General features: G+C 37.6%; 1 long non-coding RNA gene across 3 annotated transcripts in view; it reads left to right on the top strand.

The window, feature by feature from the left end:
* The window catches only part of LOC306659702, a 112,115-nt gene extending 94,098 nt beyond the window's left edge, over positions 1–18,017 (top strand). For 2 of the 3 annotated variants that reach the window (XR_013763390.1, XR_013763391.1), the window contains exons 2-3: positions 14,726–14,999; positions 16,473–18,017. This is a non-coding gene — a long non-coding RNA (uncharacterized lncRNA). The remainder of the gene's footprint in view (positions 1–14,725; positions 15,000–16,472) is intronic. The other variant, XR_013763389.1, reaches the window with a different exon arrangement.
* Positions 18,018–18,586: the final 569 nt, after the last annotated feature.

Below are 18,586 nucleotides of genomic sequence, written 5' to 3'. Positions count from 1 at the left end.
TTCAGTATAACAAACAGATTTGCAATAAGGTCTGAAATTTCTAATGGAGGACAAAGAGGATGCAGAGGGGTGTAGGATGTAGCTGTTAATGGGATAAGAATATATAAAAGTTCTGGATCATAGAAAGAGTGCAATTATAATCAAAAGAAGTTGGTTGTTAGCATGGGAAAAGGGAGAAAGTGACTCTGAGGGAACAGGTAAACAAAAAAAGAGAAAAGGGAAAAGAGAGCAAGAAAAGTAAAGAAATAAAAACTCAAAATTTTTCAATAAGGAGAAAAAAGAAAATCTACACTATAACAGTCATACAGTATTCAAACCTCCCAGTCTTCAGTAGTCTGATGCATGACAGGTACCTGACAATGGAAATCAAGTCTCCAGCAGGCATCTCAGGATGGGATTTGCCCCACTTAAAGATCGGAGCTATAGCTTCCAGGATTATCCATGATGGCTGCTCTGGCTTCCAAATGTGTTGGCAAATGGGGAGCTGCAGCTCAGGGTGTTGGCATGGTCAGTTGGAGGTCCTGGAAGTGGGGTGCGGTTGGTCAGGCAGGAGTCCTAGAGGTGGGGTATGGTTGGTCTGGTTGTGGGATCCTGGAGGCGGGGTGCAATCAGTTGGTCTGGGAGTCCTGGTGTCAGGGAGCAGTCAGTCTATGTGAGGGCCCCGGGGGGCAGGGAGTGATAGGCCAGGCTGAGGGATCCTGGAGATGGGGCTCAGTCAGTCTGGCCAAGGGTCCTATGGGGCCTGGCTATTGTCTCAAAATGGTGGCAGCATGTGTAACCAAACCTGCAGGTACTGTGACAGTGAACTCCCAGGCAACAGCAGGCAGCTGGTGCTCCACTGGCGGTCTGCGGTCAGTTTGCTGACTGCTGTCGGATGATTGGGTAGTGAACCTCAGGTGGTGGGTGATGGATAGGAGTAAGGCAGGCAATGGACAGGCAAGAGGCAGGTAAATGGCGGATGATAGGCGCCTGTGGCTCAATATTGTTACATGCTTATACTCAATTAGGTGTGTCAACCTAAGGTGTGTAAATATCTTTCTGCCTTATTCATTGGCCCAATACTCCATTAACATGCGATAATAATAGTCATACACCTGGCCTTCCAATTCAAACTTCTTGTTCTCATGAATTATTGATAAAGTGGTGTTTTTTAAGTTCCAAATGTTTGGGGGATTTTTCAAATTACTTTCTGTTGTTGGTTCTACAAATAATTCCCCTGTATTTGGAGAACATACTTTGTATAGTGTCAACCCTTTTAAATTCATGGAGACTTGTTTTACAGTCCAGAATAGGGTCTATTTTGACAAATGTTTTGTGTGCACTTGAAATGAATGTACATTCTGCAGTTACTCTCTGTCATGATTTCTCTGGACCTTGCAGGGAAGTGACTTTGTAGATCGTGTAGTTCACGTGGGCTGCCCATGCGAAGGTTGGCGCCATATGAGATCTGAGTCTTGGTGATTTGCCTTGGAATGCCTTGTGAAGAGAGAGGATGGGAGGCCTGTAAGGGGCTGCTCCAAGCTATCTCCTGCCAGCTTCCTTGGCTCTCTGGGAAGCTGTCATGAGACATTTCTCATTATCTTCCCAAAGGTGGGGAGCCCTGGAATGTCCTGCTTTACCCTGCCACACCCCATCACAATAGAGCTACAGACTACACAACTCCCCAGCTGCAGTCTGCAACTGGTTCCTTACCAACAGAGTATCCCATCACTCACCTTGCCATTGTTTGTATTTCACTGTTGTACTTTTTGTTTTGCGTGATAAGAACCTGGGGAGCTAGCTGGCACTTTTGGCTACTCTTTCTTTTGTTATCTGTGTAAGTAATACACAGTCTGAATCAAACAGTGTCCACTTCTGTCATTACCAGCCAGATCAGTCAGGTACCTGTTCAGGGTGTCATGTTCCACCAGAGCTGTGCCAATAGCTAGGCCCTCTCTGAGCTCTTCTGAGCAAGCACATGGCCTCAGGCATGGGCAGAATCTTCCAGGACACCAGGGATATATGGGAACTTTTCAAATCTTACTATGGTAATCTCATTGTCCAGCTCTCTCTGTTAAGTTTCTGAAGAATCTGCTGATCTGCAGCTTGCCCCAACCATGATGGCAACCTTAGGCTAGCTGTAACAGAGGACTTGCCTTCCTGTCTGTCACCAGGATCACTGCAGTGTCCAACAATGCCCAAGGGCATGGGAATTTTCTGTGCTCTGCTTCAAATCAAGTCAGCCCCTTTTGGCAATGCTTATCTTCATAGCCTTCCCCATCCTCGTGACTCTGAGTGCTGGTGGGCTGGGGACAGGACAGGTGGGACAGAAGCAATCTCAGAAGTGCTAGAAATTCTCACTGCTCAGTAACTTTTCTTCAATAAGTGATTCTCAATTTTTACGTATTTTTGGCTACTTTCCAACATCCTGAAATGGTTCTTTTAAAATTTATGCCAAGATTTATCTATTGCTTTCTGATAAAAGGATTTTTTTAGAGCTCCTCACTTCTCCAATCTGGAAATCCTGTTTATTTAGTCTGATAATTAGATCCTGAGGTTGACATATGTATAATACATAAATCACATTCTTCTCAAAGGTAGAGCTCTGCTTTCCCGTTTCTCTCAAAGCTTAACATATTTTTCCTTATGGTTTCTCAAAGAATATTCCGTGGAAAACTAAGTGATTTTAATGGACATTTCATGGGGGTGGGTGGCGGGAAGGAATTCATGGTTAAGTATGTTTGGGAAACAAAGCTGAGTAGGTTTCTTTGCTGCAAAATTTATCAGAGCTTTGATAGGGTTATACACAATATTAATTTTTTTAAAGGTATAATAAATTTTGACTATGGAACCCATCTTTCCTGATGAATATTTAAACACCTTTGGGAAACAAGGGGGAGGATGTCCAGTTATTGGGCAGTAACTCTCTGTTGCCCTCTAGTGGTAAATTGCTTAATTTCCAACCTTCCTTTATTTCCTTGTAGGACTGAGAAATAGTCTCCTAATAGTTCTCTCTGCGTTTAGTTCTATATAACCCATCTTTCGTGGCGACTTTATTTACCTTTCTCAAACACAGGTCTGATTGTGTTTCTTCTTGGCTCAAAGGATTTTTAAAGTCTCATCATAAGCGACTCAACTATTCCAAGAAGGAAAATGGCAGGTATTGCTGGTCATATATGTGTGTGTGTGTGTGTGTGTGTGTGTGTGTGTATATGTATATATATATGTATGTATATATGTGTATAGATAGAAATTTCTTCTCACTGGAAAGTCTCCTGAAACTTATTAGTTATAACCAAGGATGCAGATGGTATATCTATGCTTATTCTTCAAAAGACCAGTCACAAATGACCACAATGCTAAGACAGGTCACCCAGAGAGTGGGACTCAATAAATGCATAGAGTTGAATGCACTTTACTCATGATGATACCATCTCTAGAACCAGGCCCCTTCCTATGGTGTCCTCAGGAACAACTGAGAAATAACTGAGATTACAAGATGTTGTTGGAGCAAGAAAAATATCCTCTGGCTTCTCAAACCTCAACATGATCATATCTGAGATATCTCAGAACAAACTTTTGTTCTCACTATTGCAGTACGTCAGCAGGTTATAATCAGTGGCAGTTGATCTAGTTGGGAAATATAATGGTGACTTTAACAGAGTGGAACAAAGAGTTGTGTGGGTATGGGAGTGGGTACCAAAAATGGTGTGTGGGTTGGAGAAGGAATTGAAGGACAGTGAGGTACCAACCAACTGTGCAGCTGGCATTTGCTAATTAATACTATAACTGTGAAATAAGAGAAGAAAAAAAATTATAGTGATTATTTTAGGATGAAAAACTTATGGATGTAATTAATTAATCATTTGTTTTAAGCATTGGTTTTTACAGAGCATTTTGCTCATTAACAACTTTAAAAAGTGACAAACTTCATACACAGCCTAAAGGTGACAATTAAGTGGTACAATATAGATCCTGGAACTGAAAAGAAGCATGGATTTAGCCATGTGTAATTATACACAATCAATTATATTATTGATTGATGAGGTTTGGGGCGCTTTAAGATCTTTTTAAAAAAATTGCTTTTTAAAAAAAAAATAAAATACAGCACAACAAATTTAAGCATGCTTAAATTTTTAAAATTTGTAAAGTATGGTCAATGGTGCTCATGATGGTGGCAACTACTTATGTCCCAGCTATTTGAGAGGCTGAGGTAGGAGGATAGATATAGCCCAGGAGTTAAAGTCCAGCCAGAGCAACAGAGTCCCTGTGTCAAAGAAGAAAGAATGAGAGAGAGAAGGAAAGAAAGAAGGAGGCAAAGAAGAGAATAAGGAAAGGAAAGAGGGAGGGAGAGAGGGAAGAAAGGAGAAAAAACAGTGCTTCATGAACATTTTATTAAAATCCATGGAATGTTAATGTACAGCATCTCAGACCATGACTAATGAATGGAAATTGTCAAGATGAACATTGCTCTAATTTATTTTAAAGTTTTCAGACCCAAAGCCAAAAATGTATCTCTAAAAATATTCCTGTGAGTTATAAAATGCCACCATTGATCCATCAAGCAAAATTTGAGCATAGTCTGCAGGAATAGAAGCTTGGAGCATTACCACTTACAGGTTTTCTTTATTTAAAATAATCAGCTATAGCATGAAGACTCTCAGATTAGGACATAGGACAGCTGTTTCTTAGTACATTTCATAATAATACCATGGAGAAACTTGCTGGCAGATGAGTGAGATTTGGTCCTCAGCTTTGTTAGGCTCAGAAAAACATGATTATCCAGTTCATCTGAAGTCACTTATTTTTGAAACTTATTATCAAATGGAAGAAACTGGCCACTTTTCATGTAATTTTTTCTTTGCAGTCTCAGGGAATAAACACAGAAGTACTCTTACCACTGAGCTACGCCCCCTACCTTATAACTTTTCATTTTGAGACAGGGTCTTGCTAATTTGCCCAGGCTAGTTTCAAACTTGCTTCAGACCTCCAAACTGTGATGACAGGTGTATGCTGCTGTTCCAGGCTTCATGAAAATATCACAAATCTCTCTAGGGGTTCTCCACCAGTTTCTGGGATAAAGTCCAGCATTACATTTACACCAAACTCTCAATGATACTGTTGTAGTTTGATTATAGTTTATCTCCCCTGAATTCATGCAGTAATTTATTCCCCAGAATCTTAGGTTAAAGGGATTAAAAGGGTAGAAACCTAACCCAACCATGGTTTTTAGAGGTCAGATTTTTAGGAAGTGATCAGGTTAGGGCTTTAGGGTGGAGCCCCCATGATTGAGTCCTGGTGGCTCTAGAAGGAGAAGGAGAGAGAACACACACACACCCAGAGCTGCAAACACACTCTCACTAGGATGCAATGCAGCCCAGGATGACCCTCATTAGAATTTGTGTCAAGCTGTTTGGACTTTCCATCTCTAATACTGAGAGCTAATTAAACCCCCTTTCTTTATAAAGTAGCCTACATTGGGTATGTTGTTATAAGAATGAAAACCTGACTAGTACAAATCTTTTCTTTAAATGTACTTTGATTTTACTTAAGTTTTTCACTCATCCATGTGGGTTCAAAGAGAAGCTATGAACAGAAACCCAGGAACCAACTTCTCCAATGAGTGTTTTCAGAACCCATGGGGGAGTTCTGGGGGATCCTAACACATCATGGTGAAGCTCTTTTGTCTGGAAACATGGAAGCTGAAACAAATGTAGATTTGCTGGGTGCTTAGCAATAAATTAATTCTTTGGAATAATGATAATGCTGCTGATGATGATTAAAGAAATAAGGCTCTCATTTTCTGCTAATCGGATACCTTGAGGTCAACTGATGCTTCAGAGTTAGGTTAACACTCAGATATTAATTCCCCCTTCATGTAAGAGCCCTAGGTAGCCTCTTGCTCTTGCATCTCTCAACTACACGTTTAGAATAATTTTGTTGAAATTTCTCTGGCATCCAGGTGTTCTGTTGGAAGGGGTTTTTAAAAAGCCTGCCTGTCTTATTATCAGAAGCAGACTGTTTTCACCATCTCATCTCCCTTACTCTTTTTTTTTTTTTTTTTTTTTTTTTTTTTTTTTTTTTTGGGTGCTGGGGATCAAACCCAGGGCCTTGTGCTTACAAGGCAAGCACTCTACCGACTGAGCTATTTCCCCAGCCCCTCCTTTACTCTTGATGCTTAGTAGGTAACTGTGATGTTTCTATTAAATTCAGTAACAAGCATATTCTATGCTGCATTTCTGAACAGGGGTTTATCCCAAATTCATATGTTTTATCAGCTAAGCTTTTTGTCCAAAATATGACTTTGGAACGTCAAGAAGATTATATAATTAAGAGAAATAATTTTGAAACAGTTCCATATATCCCTTTAATTTTATTTCCAAAGCAAATTTAGATAACACATTAATCTTTGTAACTTGGTACCTTTTCTAGGATGCCTTTCTTTGCTTTGGCAACAACAAATAACAACAACATCATCTCTGAAACCTCCAAATTTTCTAAACTATTTTTCCTGGAGTTTCTAAGGCTTCTCCTTGGTGTAAGTGAATCTGAAAAGCTTTTGTAGATAAATGTTTGAAAATGAATATTATAGCACTTCTAAAATTTGGCAAGGGAAATTATCTCTAAAGAGATCAATCTCATTGATTTGCCAGTTTTATTAAACTTTAATCAGCTTTCCCACATTTTCATTGTTGAAGAGCGCATGTTCTTATAAGGCATAAATTCAGCCACCCAGCACTTACAGGATAAATACATAATTTAAGGCCTCTTACTCCTTAGACACTGAGTAATAACACAATTAAATAGTGCTGCCAACAGTGAATCTATCAGTGAGAATAACAAGTCAGAGCAGGTGACATATTTCAACACATTGTACCAGGAGAACAGCATCAGACTTGAAATATTCGGGAAGACTAAACTTCATATCTAATTAATCCTGAAATATTTAATTATCAAACCAACTGTCATGCTAATTACTCTTCTTTATATCACAGGGGAAGGGGAACAATTCTGAAGAGATCATAATCTAATATCTAAAAAATCATCCTCATTCACAAGTATTTAACCTCAATTTAATTCATTTCATATAGTAATCATGCTATCTACTTACTTGGAATTATAAATTACTATATATAATTTTCTAAGTGAAAATCAATTAGGAGGTCAAGTCACATTTAACTGCAATTGCAAACACTCACCCCTTGGTTTTTAGAAATAAGTAATTGGGTTTTCTTTTTTTTTTTTTTTTTTTCCCAGTGCACAGAGAGACGTTGATCATCTGTCCTTCCTAACACTCTGCGCACTGTGGAAAATAATGAAATAAAATAATAATGTGTTAGTGATGGCCTAGGTCTCAAGAAACCAAATGTTAGACAAATACAAATGAAACACAAGACCTAACTACCGCATAGGAGCCAAAAGATAGTTTTCCTCTGAATTTGAATAGTACATTGGAAAAGAAAAGGAACTGTAAGTTTCCTTGATTTCATTCTTCTATGTATATAATAATAGATGCATTAAAATAATATATGCATTAAGATGCATAAAAACATACCAACCTATCTAATTCAGCATAAAAAAAAAATGCACAGAGAACTTTTGGTGTTCCATGAGTTTGCACAGGTAGGTGAGTTGTGGTTCTTTTCCCATGTAAGGCTGTGTGTTTGGTCTGGGCCTTCCAGGCAGCAGCGCCTGTCCACGCTTTCTGCCAAGGTTCTACCACTTCTTTATCATCCATGTTGGAACCATCTAAATTAAACTGAATTACTTCAGCGAGCTCTGTTGAATGGGCCTTTGTGTAGGTAGCACTGTATTAGGTTGCTTGTGCTCAAAGATTAATCATATTGTTCTATAAAATTCCATATTAGCACTCACACAATGATACAAAGTGACAAAACATCAATTTAGTAAAACCATAGGCTATGTTATTCATGAATTTGAACTTAAAATAATTTATGAAGGCTGTCATTTAAAAATATTATCTATATGAATTAAAAGGCAATCCTTAATATGAGATGATTCTCTCTTTTCAAAATGCAAACAGTACTAAAAAGCTTTTTGGACAACATGAATATTTGAACATAATGTATGTTAATAAAATGGTTGATAATTACTCGAATGAGTTAGTATGAATTTGGTTACATAATCATACTTAAAATAACATTATAAAAGGTCAACTTAGAAATATTTCTTCTCGTTTCAGAAACAATTTCACTCAAATTCTTCACTTACATCTTGATATTAGTGTCTCCGTCAGGGGAGGAGCCCCTATTCGACCCACTTAATGTTTTTCCAACTTTAAGTCTTCCTGTGTGGTAGTGGGGTTTAAACCCATGGGTGCTCTACCACTGAGCTTCATCTCCAGACTTGTTTATTTTTTATTTTGAGACAGGGCTTTTGTAAGTTGCTGAGGCTGACCTCAAACTTGCAATCTTCCTGCCTTGGTCTCCAAAGTAACTGGAAACACCGGCATAGGCCTGCATCACTGTGCCTATCTCATCTCTGTCTTTTGAGATAAAAATCTTTAAGTTGTTTGAGGCAAAATACCTTTGATTGGCATATGATGCTATAGTTGGAAATTTTATTCCAAAACAAAACAGCCAATGGTGAATCAGTAGGACAGTTGTTTTTCATTGTCCTAAAAGACATATATTTGTTATCTCTACCAAGTACTGCTTTACAAAAAAAAAAAAAAAAAAAAAAGTGACCTTGATAATCTTGTTTATATTAACAGTACACTTAGAAGGACCTACCTGGAAGAATAATTATCAAATCTGTACTAAAAATCTTTGTCTCTTTTATTGGGTCAGTCAGGTGACCTTATAAGTTTCCAATATAACATCGATTGCCATCTTTTTTATTTTATTTTATTTTTTTTATTGTAAACAAATGGGATACATGTTGTTTCTCTGTTTATACATGGCGTAAAGGCATACCATTTGTATAATCATAAATTTACATAGAGTAATGTTGTTTGATTCATTGTTATGTTTTCCCTTCTCCCCACCCTTCCCACCCCTCTTTTCCCTCTATACAGTCCTTCCTTCCTCCATAATTGCCCCCCTCCCTAACCCTAACTCTAACCCTAACACTAACCTTTCCCTCCCCCCATTATGTGTCATCATCCACTTATTAGCAACGATTGCCATCTTTTGAGGCAAACTTATCTTTCCTAAATAGTTCATTATAAGTAAAGCAGAGTAGCGTAATTGAGAGACTATCTCCATCATGTGAGAGCATTTATGAGGACAGACTAAGATGACAGCCATCTTCAAGTCAAGGAGAGGGGTCTCAGGAGAGCCTAAACCTGTCAACATCTTGAGCTTGGGCAGCTAGTCTCTAGAACTGTGAAATGAACTTCTGTTGCATAAGTGTCCCGGTCTGTGGCGTTTTGTTATGGCAGATGTAGCAAACTTGTATACACGCCAAACACATTCACTCCTCAGAGTCTTTGTACTTGCTGGTCCCTCTGCCTGGAGCTTTCTGCTCTGATAGCCATGAGTTCATTTTCTTATTCAGATTTCTGCTCAAATGTTACCTCATCAGAAGCCTCCCCAACCACCTCACATGTGGCAGGTTCTCCCCCCAACTGTCTGCTCATCCTCTTACCTGCTTTGAATGTTCTTCATAACAGTTACCACTATTTCTCAGTATCATATATATATATATATATATATATATGACAAAATATATATATGTGTGTGTGTGTGTGTGTGTGTGTGTGTGTGTGTGTCTTTGCTTTTACGTTCCCTCCATCAGAAAGTAAAAGGTTTTTAGTGCAAAAGACTTGCCTATTTTATTCTACCATGTTCTCCTAGTTCCTGTAACAATGCCTGGCCCAGAGTAGCAGTTTGCTAATGTTGAATGGACTTTTTAAATGCACAATTTTAGGTTGATAAGGAAAAATGGATCTGGTTTCAAAAATAATATCCTCAGGAAATTGAAGTTAGGCTCCCCCCAACTCCATATTTTGTCATGTTGCCACAAAAGCCCAGTTTTATCACAAAAGCATTCTAAGCACCTTGGGAGGTTTAGGTCTCCTACACATATGGGAGGAGGCAAAGATAGAAGTGAGGTGCAGCAAAAGGGACAAAGCACTTCAAAAGTCCTGTTCTTACAGAGGATGTGGCCTCTCTGAGAGCAGCAAGAAGAGGCCCTGTGGAGGAGGCTAGTGAGTGGACACCTTGCAGCACCCTGTCATGACAGGTATCACTGGGAGTTGATGGTAGATCAGTGTGGGCACATGCATAAGAGCAAAGATTACTTAAAAATGTCACTGTTTTAAATTTAGAGTTGAAAAAGAATTCAAAACAATCGACGAAATGAATTCACAGCCACTATTGTAAAAGCAGAGATTAGGTTGTAAATTCTGTGAGAAGAGGGATCACATCTCTCTTGTTCATTGTTGTAGTTCCAGAACCTAGGGAAGTGCCTGCTAAAATCACAGAATGAGTACACAAATAGGAAGGGGCAATAAAACTTAGGACTTGATGTAGCTCTTGCCCATCTAACACCTTTCCATGAGTTCAAATCCTATCATACAGTTTATCAGCTTACCAATGAAGAGGTCTGACAATTGGTTAGTGTTTTAGTCACCGCTGTGACTAAAGTTCTGACAAGAACAATTTTAGAGGAGGAAAAGTTGGGAGCTCACAGTTTCAGAGGTCTCAGTTCATAAACAGCCCGCTCCATTCCTCAGGGCTTGGTGGTGAGGCTGAACATCATGGTGGAAGAGTGTGGCAGAGGGGAGCAACTCACATGGTGACCAGGAAGCAGGAAAAGAGAGACTCCACTCACCAGCTACAACATGTGTGCCCCAAAGGCACACCCTCAATGACCCACCTCCTCCAGCCACACCCTACCTGCCTTCTGTTACCTCTCAGTTATCCTAATAGGGATTAATTTGCTAAATGTATTAAGGCTTTCATAACCCATTCATTTCACCTGTGAATATTCTTGCACTGTCTCATATACTTCTGGGGGACACCTAATATCAAAACCATAACAGTTAGCAAGATAATGGCAATCACTTCACTTTTGTTCTAAATATGTTTTAAAAAATAGATACATTAACATAGGTAAGTATCAAGTTAATTTTTAGAAATAAGCTATAAAATTATAAACCAAAATGTTTGTAATTTTTTTCTAAAACATCCTAACAAGTAAAATAAATTTACAAATTACATTTCAAACTTTTATTGGTGTTATATTATATGAAAGAATATATTCATTCGATCTTTTAAAAAGCTTGGCAGACAAGCTAAATCAAAGATGGTATTAAGGTCTAGATTTGGTGGTATGTTAGAAAGCACACCTAGAAAGTCATTGGGAAAATCAGAAATGGGTGTGGTTATGCCTATTTCTGCTCTTAAAACAGTGTTTAATAATAGCCCTATTTTCTTATGTATGTAAAATGTGAATTTCAACTCTAAAATTATAAGACTTTTGTAAAGATAACATGCAGTATAAAATTTTCCCCCCAAAGGAACATAATCATAGTCAGAATAAAAAATTTAAACAATTGGGATCTTTCTTCCAAAAAGCAGTTTCGAAGTAGAAATTAAAAGAGGGGTGATATATGACTTGAAGGAAAAAAAAAATTAAACAAAACCTTTTTGATTAATGATCTAAGTCAAAATCTAAAAGAATAAGTTTTAAATCAGTTCCACCCTGAAATACCCCTGGGACACATCACTACGGATTATTAATTCACAGCTATGAGTTAGAAATTGCACTTTACTTATCACACAGAAATCATTGCTGTTTTAAAACTGACAAATGGTTAACCCCCATCGTACTGCACTTTATGAATGTTCAGAGGCTGGAACAGTGGACCACAACATATTTGAGAAGACAACCCCTGCTCTGCCAGCAGGAGGAGGTTTTTCTCCTTTATTTCTCCAGGTGAGGCTCAATCTTGTGGAGCATTTCTTTTTCACTTTTGCTCTGGTCTTGGCTTGAGGTCAACAGAAACTTGAATCAGGATTTCAGAAATTTCCATATTGTTTTTTTTTTTCTCTTGACTTACCAAGAAAATGAATTTACACTTATTTTTGAACTTTTTTTTTCCCAGTAAAAGGATCAAAGGTCAGGGTTCTGTAAAATGTAGGCAACTTAAACATGGTTTGATTATTGTTTCTGGTGGGGTAAAATATTGACTGTGCATTCAAAACAAGCAAATAGAAATACTGAAAGTATTATTTTAATCAGCCCAGATATTACTTGGAGTATTCCCTTATTTCAAAATCTTATTTATAATCTCCAAAATTTATAAAGAACTTAAAAAACTTTACACCAAAAATACAAAGAACCGAATCAATAAATGGGCTAAGGAACTGGGCAGACACTTCACAGAAGATATATAGGTGATCAACAAATACAAAAAAGTGCTCATCATCTCTAGTAATTAGAGAAATGCAAGTCAAAACCACCCTGAGATTTCATCTAACTCCAATTAGAATGGCTATTATCAAGAACACAAGCAATAATAAGTGTTGGCATGATGTGGAGAAAAAGGCACACTCATATATTGCTGGTGGAATTGCAAATTGGTGAAGCCACTCTGAAAAGTAGTATGGAGATTCCTCAGAACACTTGGAATGGACCCACCTTTTGACCCAGTTATCCCACTTCTCGGTTTATACCCAAAGGACTTAAAATCAGCCTACTACAGTGACACAGCCACATTAATGTTTACAGCTTCTCAATTCACAGTAGCCAAACTATGGAACCAACCTAGGTGCCCTTTAATAGATGAATGGATAAAGAAACTGTGGTATATATACACACAGTGGAATACTACTCAGCCATAAGGAAGAAAAAAATTACGGCATTTGCAGGTAAATGGATGGAGATGGAGAATATCATGCTAAGTGAAATAAACCAATCTCCAAGAAACAAGGCTGGAGGTTTTCTCTGATAAGTGGATGATGATACATAAAGGGGAGGGGCAGGGGTTAAGAAAAGAATGGAGGAACTTTGGATTGTGTAGAGGGAAATGGGGTAGGAGAGGGTGGAAGAAGGAAAGATAGTGGGCTGAGACAGACAGTATTACCCTAAGTGTATATATGATTATACACATGGTGTGAATCTACATTGTGTACAACCATAGAAATGAAAAGTTGTACCCCATTTGTGTACAATGAATCAAAATGCAGTCTATAAAATAAATAAAAAACATTAAAAAACAAAATCCTTTTTATACAGTACACATGACCTTCATTATTGTTTATTTTAATTGGTTTTAATTTACAGGGTAAATATCTTTTCAGATTATTTTCTCAAAGGATTGGTATAGCAACAAACCATCAAACTCTTCTCTCTAGCTTACTAGCGTTCTTTCCCTCTCTCAATTCCAAACTCTTCACTTCCCTTCATTTTTAAGCAATTGTCCCTGCCAGCTTTAGAAAAAAATAATTGTAATTTGTCCTAAATGAATTCTCTTGGATTTGAAAACCAAAATGAGTCACACTTCAGGCTGTGTATTTTCTCCATTAATTGTAATTGAAAAGATATCTCTCAGAAAATGTCTACTTGAAAAATCATCATCTTAGTAGTGTATCTAATGTTATTCCTGTCACACTCCAGAATTTTGAATCACAATATAGAATGCTGCTTTATCAGTTAAGCAGATATATAAAGGAAGGCACTCCAGAATATGTGAAAAAGTTACCCTACTCAACGAAGGAAATAGTGACAAAAATTGTTTCTAGTTATATCAAAAAGCAGAACTGTGATCGCAGTGCTACATGAATGAACTACTTCCTATTTTCTGGAAAGAAGATAGGCAGCTAATTATATTCCAGTAAGGCTCATTCCTATAATGGGGCTCTTCAGTTGGGGAGCAAGAAACAAAGCAATGTATTCCAAATAAATTCTGTTTTGGGGTCCTGGTAAAGATCTGGCTCAGGAATGAGAAACTTACAAATGCTGGTGTTGGTCTGAGAGGTAAATTATTAAATTAGGGAAGAGAAGTATAAATTTGCTCATAAAATTCAACATACAATTTTAGTTACAAAAATAAAAATTAAGGTACACTTTACATGAACTGGGTTAAGTCCTGCAATTCAGCAAATCTAAGTACATAGCTTGTCTATAAAATTAAACGACAAACATTTGGTTGATTCACCTGGTTAATAGAGTCCAACTTGGTCTTTCATTTGTTATGGTTCCGCCTTTGGATTATTGCCAGACCCCAGAAAAGAATGCCAAGGAAAAAGTGATTTCTGGATAAACTTCCCTGGTTTATTAATCAGTGAGTCTTCTTTATGGATCACATGATGAAGTGATTGGTTCTCAAAGAAACGACACTGTGTCAATGGTTTTATATCATGTTCCTATTATAAATTATAGTAGGAGAATAACCAAGAAATCAGTCAAGACAAAGATACACATTCGTGTTCACAGCAGAACTCAACAGACCACCAGGTGTCTTAATGTGATGTGACCGTTCTTGACCAGTGTATATTCTACCTTGTGCTGACAAATATAGTGGCCAATAGCTGCATTGTGACTTTTGTAAGTTAAGCTAAATAAAAAAGTGTAGTTCTTCAGTTTCACTGGTTGCATTTCAGCCACATATGGTCAGTCTGTACTGGACAAGGCAGATAGAGATAGGCATTTGCATCATTGCAGAAAGTTCTACTGGATAATGAATGTCTGATCCTATAACTTACCATGATAATTTACTTCTTAAGTATTTTTTCTTATGAAGCAATTAACATTTTTATTTAAAATTTTTTTCAAGGTTTACATAGACTTTATTGTTACACGTAGCCAATATACACAGTCCCAGATGCCGTGGAAGACTAGAGAAATCATGATTACAGAAGAGGTGACTGGAATTGAAGGACATGATCCAGGAGAAGCCATTCGGGAATGCAGACATGATCAGGATGTGCTGGCAGGGGTGGTCAGGTCACAGAGACAGGGAGAGAACAGATGCCTTCACTCCTGCTTCATGTGGTGCTCCAGTGTCACAGGACCAAGATGGCCTGCAGAGGGAACATAGGAAGCAGGAGGTGAGCCCTGTGGTGACATCCATGGTCCCCAGCTACTTTTGTGGTGGCTTGGAATGGATCTGGGTGGGTGGCCCAAGGAGCTACTGGGCTGGGCCTCTCAGGTCCCTCAGCAGCAGCTGCATCAGAACAGATTAATACACGGACAACCACCAGCTGGAACCCAAGGTCAGGAAGTAAAAAATCTAACATTTTTATTATGGGAAATTTAGAAACTATAGATAAGCCAAATTAATTCAACTATGAGCTAGTCCTATGATGCATAGATAACTTCTTAACATTTCACATTTATTTTAATTTCTTCTAAACATATACAAATTTTAAACAAAATGCATAATACCAAACTTACCATTTTATAAAATTTGTTGTGTCGAATATATTTCTCTCTCATTTTTCTCCTTATCATTTTACATGGCTGCATAATAGTTATTCAGACCATTGCTGCATAGCTGTCAATATAGACTATTATACTTCATTTAATGCATTCCTTATTTAAGATATCTATATTTTTAATTTTTCTGTTATGAAAAATTCTGTAGGTAAATCTTTAAAGCCATTTATAATTACTTTCTTGGTGTAAATATTGAAATTAGGATTCGTGGGTGTTAATTTACTTCAAAATGTCACTCTTAGGAATTGAACTTGGTGGAAGGAGGTCTGAACTTCCTTCCAATCTTCCTTCCAAGATTCCTCACCTACAAAGGACAGGATTTAATGAAATGATCTTCAAGTACCCTCCTATATTTATGGGTCCAAGAATTTTTTTAATGAGTTTAAAACCAGAACTTACTAAAAGGAAGAAAGAAGAAAATGCTTGGCTTGAGAAAGCTATTGAAATAGATGAGCTTTTTTCTCTTGTATACATCTAGTATTGCGGTGAGGTCGGGATTTTCCAGGCTGATGGGGGAAAGATGTGACCACCAGGTGGCAGTAGCACATAGTGCACTTTCTTTGGGTAGTACTTGGTCAGGTTTGCATGTAGGGGTGGTCATGGGGGAGAAAGTCCTTCTACCCATGAGACCTACCAGAGACAATGGCATGGGATCACTGGAGACACCACCCCAAAGTGGAAGGGGGCAAGGGAACCACAGAGGGAGGTTAATTGGTTAGGTGAGGTCACACCACATAATGGGGGTCTCTGGGTAAGAGAATTCACAAGGGCAGCAGGGACTTGGAGGCTTGTATAGCTCCAGTTTGTCTTATCTAAAGCTAAGTGTTGGGTACAGTTTCTGGAGTAAGCAAAACAGGAAGACTCCAAATGATTAAAAAATATTCGTATTTAGGGTATATTAGAAACAAGTGGATGTACAAGAACTTGAGTTAGGTATGTGTGAGTTAATAGTCCTATAGGCCTGCAGTGAAGGAGTAAATAACAGGGCCCATTACAGGGGCCATCTTTGGCTCATTTTTGTAACAATTATAACTACATCTTATTAGTTAATCATTTCATCAACAAATATCTATTGTTTGTTCTAGGCACTCTGGCAGGAAATGAGCTTACAAAATTGAAGAAGATTCAGTCTTTGATTTTAAGGAACTTATTCAAGAGAGGACCTTGAATGTGAGGGTGAGATCCTGATATGATAGGTAGCAGTTAATCTTTTCATGTTTTTTTTTCTAGAATAGCCATCTAGCTGCTAATAATTATTTTACAATGAGGATACCAAGCAAACATATTTGAAAAATGTATTAGAATTAATTTTATTTTACTTCCAACTCCATAATTAACTCTGAAAACAAGTAAAATTCATTATTACGATTCTTACAATTCAAGGTGGAGATGAAGGGGAACATTGATCCTCAGCAGTTATTAGACTGATTTTTGTCATTAGATACCCCAAATTCAACTTAGTATTTACTGCCTTTTAATAGGGAATTTAGCTAATCTTGTGGCATTTCTGTCAACCCCTCACCAACCTGATCTAAAAATTGTAAAGTCATGTTTGTCTCCATCTTCTCATTCAAACCCAACATAAAATCAGTTGGTAAATCACACAGATTCCGTGGTCACAATGACTTTATTGAGTCTCCTTTCCTTCCAGTGCCCATGGTGTGACTCTGGTTCTGATCTTCATTTCCTTTAACAGTTGTTTCCCAAAACATCTCCTACTTCCAAATCTTGAGCCACTCATTGCTTTCCAGATTGTTCTCCCATCAGTAAAGTTCTAAGTTCACCTATTCCTCTGTTCAGATGTACCACAGTAAACTCCTTACTCAGACATTCAGAACTCTCTAAGACATCATCCCAATATTCCTGATTGTTCTAACATGTCTTATCATCTCAGGTGTTATAGAATACCAGCACTCCTCATAACGTGTTTTGAAATTTTCTCAGTGTTTATTCATGTAGTACTTGCTTCTTGAAAATAGATTCCTCAAACCGCATATCAAAACCAGGCCCAAATTTCAAGGCTAATCACAAACGATTATATTTAAGAAACCTTTTCTCATTTCTTTAATTAACTGAAAAATTCCTGGCTTTTAAACAAATTTCTCTGAACTGCTCAGAGTTTATTTTATATTACCTTTTGACTAATCATTTATGCCTCTTTTTTCTTCCTATATAAGACCAAACTTTGCATAAAATTCTTGCTCATTTATGCAAACCCTATGTCTATATCTATAATGAATTAAAATGTGTTGTGCTCTTTATAGAACTTCAGGTGGACACATTTTTTGCTGGCTATTGACACAAGATGATCAACAATAAGAAACAGTTCTGGTGTTATGGACAAACCACCAAGCAGCTTCATTCAATCAGAAAATATATTAAATTCCAAGAAAAAAAAATATATCCATGCAAACAATTTTGTGACTCATTGTTTCTACAAAAACGTGTACATGTTTGAGATTTCATCTACCCAAACAATTTTCACAAGTAATGACCATACAAATTCTTTAGGCCTGAAAATTCTGAGAGTAATAAAAAAGTCATTAACAAGTCTGCATCAACCCCAGGTTAGAAATTTTTTTAGCATGAAAGTCTGTATTTTAAAAACCTAAATTTCAGAATAGGAACTACTATTATTTGTTGTAACCATCATTGATGTTATTGATTTCTGTATGAACAATTAAAGAAGTAATTTTATAAATATTCTGTGATTTACTGGCAACAGGATTTAATTCATGAAAAATTTAATAGGCAAATGGTTTTAGCTGGCTTTTGCATTGCAGTGAACAAAAAAGCTGACCAAAACGTGGCCTAATCCATTGTTCTGGGTTCCAGGTGAGACAGAATATCATGGTGGAAGGGCGTGGAGGAGGAAAGCAGCTGGCAAAAGGCAACAGGAATGAGAGAGGGGGAGGGAGCACTCTGCTCATCAAGGACAAAATATAAACCCCAAAGGCACACCCCCAGTGACTTACCTTCTCAGCTCACCCTACAATTACTGCCTAGTTAATCCATATCAGCAGATTGATCCCTTGATTAGGCTTCGGCTCCCGTAAGTCAATGATTTCACCTCCGAAAATTCTTGCATTTTCTAACACATGAGCTTCGGGGGACCTCATATCCAAACCAAAATACACATAATATTACTTAATAAATGACTTCTAGAGTTAACAGCAATTAAAGTTTCCATATACAAAAT

The sequence above is a fragment of the Sciurus vulgaris genome (assembly GCF_902686455.1).
Source record: "Sciurus vulgaris genome assembly, chromosome: 4".
Lineage (NCBI taxonomy): Eukaryota > Metazoa > Chordata > Mammalia > Rodentia > Sciuridae > Sciurus > Sciurus vulgaris.
This window is presented reverse-complemented; position numbering and strand designations above follow the sequence as displayed.